At 42.6% G+C, this 8,549-nt stretch overlaps 1 non-coding gene across 1 annotated transcript; it reads left to right on the top strand.

The window, feature by feature from the left end:
* Positions 1-147: 147 nt before the first annotated feature.
* trnas-cga (transfer RNA serine (anticodon CGA)) lies at positions 148-229 on the top strand. The gene has a single exon. It is a non-coding gene; the product is annotated as a tRNA-Ser (tRNA).
* The last annotated feature ends 8,320 nt before the right edge of the window (positions 230-8,549 follow it).

Here is an 8,549-nt window from a genome sequence, read left to right as displayed (position 1 = left end):
GTGAGCTGGTGGAGGAAGTGGATAGGTGCCCTTGAGGACTGGGGTTGGGGACCCCTGCTCCAAAGTGTTGCGAGGGTTAGGGTTTGACTATGTATATGTGTAGTTGTTAGTATCCAATTTATCTTACATTTGCAAGCAGTAAATGCAGTCACAGTGGCCGAGAGGTTAAGGCGTTGGACTCGAAATCCAATGGGGTTTCCCCGCACAGGTTCGAATCCTGTCTGTGACGTTTTTACAGTGATGGTTGTTCACTTGAAATTGTCCCTGGATGTGGTTATGTCTGTGTGTAGTATTTATTAGTTTCTTCTTTGCCATCCTGTATCAAACAGAACCAGAGTCCAATCTCTTAATGCCATCAATATGTAAGCACTACATTTGGAATGGCCTTTTTCATTTTATGACTGTTTATTTGAAGGAACCAGGTTATGCCCTCATATGGATGGAGCAGCCCCCCCTCCTCACTCCATTGCACATACATGGCCAAAATGTCGGCCAAAGCTTCTGCAAACATTTGCCTGCGCCCCAGCTGACCTCTCGGCGTGGAACGCACTCCAGCGAGCGCGCCGGAGTGCCGAGTCTCCCGCCGCCCAGCTCCGTCTTTCACATGTAAATGAGACTTTAATCTGCACTGCTCTAATAGACAACCATGGCAACAGCGGCAGGCCTAATGAGGATGAGGTGCATGTTCGAATGTGGACACATGCACCCGCCACTCAAAGCGGCAACAGTTTAAATATGGGAAAATACCATCAGGAGAGTGCTCGTGTGCTTATAGGAATTTTGACAAAATACTCTAATAACCTAGTGCCTAGTCATAGGCATTCAGGACAGTATACGTGGCAATAGACGTACATTAAACTGAAGAGTTGTTTGTTGTTGATATTAGCAATTAAAACTAGAGCAAATTAATTATAATATAATTTTTTTCATTGAATTGTTAATCCATCATTCAGTGCCATTACATTTCACTCAAAATGAATTGCCATTCAAAATGTTAACAGTAAAGATAACATATTTTTGTGTACATTAATTTCCAAGAGATTAGTGTATGTGTGTGCACTTTGTACTATTTTTAAAAATTAAAAATGTACATTTTCAAAAAGGTTATTGATGCAACAGAGCATATCATGTCATAAAACTGCTAGGAAACCACATCTTCCGAACAGGAAACGCAAACAAGCACAGCGAAACCCTAAAACACTTGACACTCTTCTCGCGTTTTGTCACCCTAAAATCACGTGTGTAGCTTGACAGTACACTAAGCAGATATGGGCGAATCCCTACATAATGACAGCCTCTAAACCTTCATTGTGCTTTTCTGTGTCTGACGTGTAAATGTGCATGTGACACACGTGTTTGATAGAAATGTGCATTTGTCATTTCGCCTTCACAGACCAGTTCTTCACATTCAATCTTTAGCGTTTTTGCTTGAGATCATTGTTGTGCAAACATACCAAATGAAGTGGGAAATCCCTTAAACATGGTATTCTCGACATGAACTCCACAGCAAGGAATCGCTGCCAATCTTCCCAGCCAGAGTGCCTTGAACATCTACCACCATTAACAATGGGAACGGAGTCCCCACACCTTATCTCCGCCATCACCATCTTTCAACGCCACTCCTTGTAATTATTCCATGTACACAGCCAACTCTTGCACAGAGATCTCTTGCTACATGGGTCTAATTAGCAATTAAAGAGTCATATAGCTCTGAAAACATTCTCCTTCGGGACCTGGTGTAGCGAGGCGGGGGCGTTCAAGTCGGTAAATAAGCAAATGAAAAAAATCCCCAAAAAGCAACCAATGTTATAATGAGCAAAAAAATGAAACAGCAGAAGGTTTTAACGCCACAACACAGTCACGGCACACGTGCTGCACTCTTGTATTCACCCCGAGGCCCAACACAATTAACACTCTGCCAACTAGCAGCGTGCGAAGATACAAGCAGCTTTCATGTGTTTAATAATTCAAACAAATATTACCGTCACACAAAACACATGTTTTGCCATCATAATCAGTGCGTCGTTATTTCTCCATCCTAATTAATTCAGGCCCGAGCGATGAGGGATTGGACACGCACGGCGGTAGTGAAATCTCTCTAAATGGGATGTCCCAATGCAAATCAATGACATTTGGACATGTTTAATGTATCATTAATTCAATTCCATCCCCCCTCCCCGCCATGAGAAACAATAATGTAATAAAAGCGTTGAATTTACGGCCTTCTGTCGGCATGCCGGTGAAATATAAGTGGACAATAGTATTGCTATTTCTTCCCGCGGCCTCGTGGGGTTGGACGGAATCGGAATGTGCGGGCCGGTGGCGTCAAAACAACGTTAGGTAACCAGAGGAGGGGGAAAAAAAATCTAAAGCGGCCAATTAAAATAAAACAAAAAGAGGGAAGAATTTATCTCAGCGGAATGTAAAAGCGACACACCTTTTTGTGGTGTGTGTGAAACTATCTGAAACATGCTTTTCCAAGACTGATGGATTTTGCTCAGATCATCTCGACAAACCATAAGAAAATGAATCAATAAAAAATAATAGGTCAGCGCACCCAATTCTCACGTGGAGGTGAAAAAGATGCACAATGTAACTCGGAGGAGTGCAAATCTCCCTTCTTAATCCAGAAATCGGTAGCGAGTGGGAACGAGGGATTTAGGGACGTCAGCGCTAAGCTGCTGGATGGTGGAAGGGGGGGGTTATACAGACACCAGCGAGAAGGCGTTGGCTGTGAAAGTCGGGCTGCCATTTTGAGAAGGTGCATCTTAATATGTCTTCAGAGATTCAAGAGTGAGTTGGGATAGGAGGGATTCCTATTTGGTAGATTTTGGAGTCTGATTTGTGGGTTGAGATTTGATCTCTAAATGGTGGCAACTTATTATTTCCTATAAGAAAAATGGGTTTCAAGATGATTTACGTGCATTGGCGTTTATGGTTAAATAAAATATAAAGGAAAATGCAGCATGATGCATCTTAATGTGCAATTCAACAGTGTCAATGGCAGCCAATGAGAAAAAGACAGAAATTGAACATACCACGCTTTACTTTGTAATGTTATGCATGTTATATTGTGTCTAAATTTCATGTTAAAAGGCAAAATGTTCCCATTGCATGTATGCTCTCTAATGACCTGAAACATAATAAGAAAGATTATTACTCTATGTGAAATGACAATTTCTAATACGATACATTTTGCAATTTAGTGTTATGTTTCAATGTGACAAATATCACATTATGACGTGATAAGTTTCACAACGATCAAGAAGCCATAAACAAGCCTGCAGTTGCCCTTTGGTCAGCCTCATAGACCCCCTTATGCAGAAAACCCGTACTTGAGTAGTCCTGAAAAACAGCATTTGATTGACAGTTGAGTGGGCAGAACTTGGTCACATTTACCAGGCGTTAAAAAGCCTTTACATTTAGCCCATTACAAGCCCATTTTTACTAAATGAGACATTTTAGTGACTGATTCAAAGACGGCTGGGATGTTCAAAACACCTTTCTCCTTCTTGTATAAAACAAAGTCTATATTTATTTTACAGGGGCTTCATTGAATTGGCAGAAAAGGGGGGGCAACTGATAGTGACATGCATAAGACATGAGCTTTGGACGGCATGCGAGTGGGTCGCGGTGCTATTCATAGACCCTGCTGATAGCAGCTCGGCTTGTCTGGGAGTGACGGATTGCAGGGAGGGGGGAGGACGGGGGGATGCGCAGACGAAGAGACAAAGGAGGGAGGCTGCGGGCTGCAGGGGAATTCACCTGTGGCGACGAAATCAGACACGGCGTTTACCAAGGCATCATTAGGGCACATAAACACACATTATGTGTCAGACACGTATGGCTTATCACGTGATTGTGGACGACAGTGATTCCGACGGTGGGGGGTTGCCGCAAAAAAGGCTGATGGAGTCAGACAGGAACAAGCAAAACAAACATGCCACATGCATGGGAAAGAGATACTCTCAAGGGAACACACTAGCTTTGTCTTCTCAAGTTCACTTTCATGATAAACAAAGAGAATTATGGGTTTGTGGATGGAGAAATCTGGCACAGTCTTCTCTATCTTAATTGGGAGAGAGGAGAGCAAAGGTAAAACAGGGAGGAGAGACCATTTCATCACTCGGTTATTCGTTTTAGTTGGGAAATAGTACCATGAAAAAATGAAGGAAACACAATATTGTGTTGTTTCAGTCGATGGAATGTCGATTTAAATGCAGTTATGATAAGTGCTGCCCCTCCTTTGTTTTGTTTCAGGCGGTCTGAATGCATGTTCATCGTCTTGACATTATATTGAGTTCATATTTTAACGTTGGAAAACATGAAAGATGTAAATGGACAGAGAAGAGTCAAAATCTCCAAGCAGAAAATGGTTTAAATCATATTTAGATCTTAAGATAGAGTTAGAGTTAAATAAACAGTCATTTTCCAAATTGATCAATCTACAACTTTATATACAGAGTTAAAAGAGTTAAAGAGTCAATGCTTTGACTCAGTTTTCAATGTTAAAGATTTGCTGGTATTTCCAGTAGTAGCATTGTTTAAAAATAAAGCGAAAAAATGTTAAAGTTACAGTATAATTAGAGTATTACGTTAGGGTAAAATTGGAATTTACTTCATTTTCAAGCTTGAACTCACACATCTTTCTCTCTGACAGCACCAATTTTAAATTTAGACCTACAATTACCATTGTTGGTGGGAGTGAACGATTATGTTTTACCTAAATCCCTTTCAACTGATTTCTGCCACTTATGGGGGGGGGATAGCCATCCAAATCCTTTTGAGGGCATCTGTTACCACTGACGGATTTGCTATCAGTCCTTCCGGTCAAAAAGGACACCACGTCCATTGCCATCAATGACTTCACTTGAAGTATTATGCAAGTATGTTATTGCTAACTTCCCATTACTCAGCAAAAGGCCCTTCTTGTTGACGGTGGAATTCCGTCTTATCCCCTCAGGGGTTCTCATCCCAGCAAAACGTTAGAATTTTAATCAGGGGTGCCCTTCCCGACCTAGCCCATACATACGGGAATCAAACCCGGGCTGAGTCGAATGCCCCACCGGCGGGTAAAAGGCGCTTATTGTTGCCACTTTGCAAACAGTACGTCTTTGAAAAGCCAACAGTAGAAGCGGAAGTGTACTTGCAAAGAGTTGTGCCAGCCGTGCCAGGAAATTTCTAGCTCTACTGCATTCCTCCAGCCCAAACAAAGCTGTTGCTGTTCAGCACATTGCAACAGATACCAGCTTCTTTTTTTCTCACCACTTCAAATGGCAACTCCCATCTCTCGCTTGGGCCTTGGCTGTGACTTAAGACACGGATAGTTCATGGCGAACACATATTACATGGAGAAAGAAATAGAACATTGAAGGGTCTACTCATTAACAAGCAAGATGCCCTTAAGTAAGGATTTGCCAAGTATGCATGCATGTTTTCCCTCTGCCGATTTGCGCATCCCTTCTTTTCTCGTATCTCCTGACCCAGACGTGGTCCTCTCCCCCTCGCCGGATTCCTGCGTCAAGCAGGAATGTACGCCCCGAACCGCAATTAACATTTCATCGCCGTAGTGCCCGCCCACGTGCAAACACACACAACTAAGCGAGGAGCTTAATGACGCTGTCTTTATGAAGGGCAAATATTTACACCAGGAAGGGCGGATCATCGGACTGGCCTTTTACTGTCAAGATGCCTCGGCACTATAGGCTAAAGCTGCTGTATACACAGCAAGCGTCAGTGGCGCGTGGAGAAAGAAAACAACAACGAGAATTGGGGGTTGGGAGGGGGTACTTAAGGTAGAATCCAATATTTTCTGCAGCAATAGGTAGCAAATTCTCTTGAAAAATAAAAAGAAGGTACAAGACAAGCACAAAGAAAGAGGAGCAGCAATGCACTCATCCTCCCATTTCCCCAAAGAATATCCCTCCCTACTGCTGCCCCCAGCAGAGAGGACACACACACACATGCACACACACACATACATATCACACACACATCCAGCCCAGCTGTCTGGATGGGGGAGGGGTATGCTGGGATGCAGCGATAGAGCATAAAGGAACGAGGGAAAGGAAAAGGACGCTTTAGAACAGAAAATACCGTGCGTGTACAAACACACGTGCAATATAATTGGCTAAAGGGCTTTATGGGGAGCTCGTGCTTCTCTGAAGAGGAGCAGGCAAAATGTCCACACAATAAAACTGGGATAGCAAACACAAACACATGGACGGCCACCTGACTCAGCAGCGTGCCCTCCATCACTATTCATCACCTCTTCAGCTCACACACACACATGTACACACACACAGAACACATACACACACACACACACACACACATTCCGATAAAGCCCCCCACAGAGGAATAATTGGAAAGTCAATAACACACTGCAGAATGTCGTATGAACGGAAACACACACACACACGCGCACACACACACACACACTCAACTCAACATTTGGCAAACAGGCTGCCATGTGATATTTTTGATAGTTGACTAATTACCCAATATTTTTGGCACAAGTCAATAAATTGGCACTTACAAAAAGAAAACCACAACATTATTTATGGTTAAATTAATCAAGTGTTAACATTTTAGTTGTATTTATGGAATCCAAAAGTGGAACTTCTGAAGTTGTGGAGTGTCATTTTGTAACTATTATTGTTTGCCAAAGCAAGAAGAGATGTTTGCAAATATTTGGTATAAATGCATATAAAATATATAGATAAATATATTTAACTATTACCATTCATCAATTAATAGTGACAGCTTTGCTACTGTACAACATCTGTAATAATTTTAGCACTTGTTTTAAAAAAAACAACTTCAAATTATAAAATAACTGTAGAAATACCAGAAGAACTGAAAATAGAAAATATAACCAAGTATACATTAACTCAATGTATTTCTATCTCTCAACTTTGGCTTCTGTAAATTACATTATGAAAGCCCTGTGATCTTACCTCCAATATTATGTAAAATTATGAACTTGAAATTTACATAAACTGTAAATTAATATAAATGATTTTAAAGACCTCATTAACAGGCATTGATTATAAGAGACGTCCTATCGGGTCTCCTTTCACCTCCCCTGCTGTGAATTAAAATTAATTTGTCTATTCATTAAAAGTGGAAGGGGGAGAGGGCCTCCCAATAAAAATGGATTGACCAATGAGTAAAATAAGTTATTTTTTTAATAAATTATCTCATAAAGGTCTTAAGCAGAGCCAACACATGATCAAAAACAACAATATTTTCTGAAACGCTCCTTCCAATCCAGCATGACTGCCATTTTTGTTTACCACTATGCTTAAGGCATATTTACGCTGACACACATGTAATCTAATTACATTCCTGGCAGACATACTTCAATGCCTAGAAAAAAAATCTACAATTCGTATCATAATGTTCATTTGCTGCCAAACCTACAGCGTCAAAGGGATTGGACGCAACACACGCCTATTAGCAATAAATGTCCAATCCTTTTTCGAATTCTAATTCCTTTTGTATTTTGCCGTTGTGGCATTAAACGCCGGCATCAAACCCTTCCCCAAAAAATGCAATCTTTTCCCATTTCCCGTCCGTCATCTGCTCACACGCTGCTGGGAACGAGACGACAGGCACGCACAACTGCCGACTTCCTTATAAGGCAATTATCACTCCCTCCCTCCGTCTCTCCGTCTCGCTTTCGGCGGCGTGGGGGGGAGGGGGGGACGAGTGCTTTCAATTATGAGCAACAAAGACCAAATTAGGCACCTGGCAATTCCAATATGGCCTCTTTGTCTGCGTCAAGTAGACGGGATGCGTTCGGGCTTCTCCGCGGCGCACGCGCACACGGGGTGAAACGTACCGCGGCGTTACCCAGGCGTGTAGATCTTCTCTCTAATGAGGCCTGGCAGTTTGCAGCTGCACTGTCGCGCCCCCCGAGGCTTTTGTCACTTATGCGGCTCCTCCGCCGCACGATAGCGACTCCTCGGGGTCTCGCTGGTCCACTCGGACGCAAACATGGAGGAGAGCCTGAGCGACAAAATGTCGATAATATGCTGCTTCTATGCGATCGCCAGGCGAGGACACATTAAGTATCGGGTAGAGCCACGACTGATCGGCAGAAAATTGCAGGGCGCTTAAGCGCCTTTCAGACATGCCCTGAAATCCAGTAATGTAATGGCGTGTTTAAGCGGAAGGACGTGCCAGTTCACTTTAGTCTGACACTACACGGTAATTTACCGCCTAGCTATCGACTCACTATTTCAGATCAATTGCTTGTTGTGTGGGCGGATCGGAGGACAAGTGGTTAGCGAGTCGGCCTAATACTGCTCGGGTCGAGGGTTCGATCTTAGGTTCGGTAAGCAAAGCCTTAAAATGGTAAATGCCTGGTCAAAACACCTGTGGATCATGAATAGATAAACACCATTGTTCACTGGAATCGTACAAAAACTGAAGCAACAAAATCCAATGAAGTGGTTTTAGAAAAGGCCTAATCAACCCCCCCCCCCCCACAATATTTACCGCATCACAAAAATCCAATGAACTAAACCTGTTTCATAAAAAAA

Source organism: Stigmatopora nigra, chromosome 15, assembly GCF_051989575.1.
Source record: "Stigmatopora nigra isolate UIUO_SnigA chromosome 15, RoL_Snig_1.1, whole genome shotgun sequence".
Classification (NCBI taxonomy): domain Eukaryota; kingdom Metazoa; phylum Chordata; class Actinopteri; order Syngnathiformes; family Syngnathidae; genus Stigmatopora; species Stigmatopora nigra.
The sequence above is the reverse complement of the archived record's forward strand: the minus strand, read 5'-3'. Positions and strand labels throughout refer to the sequence as shown.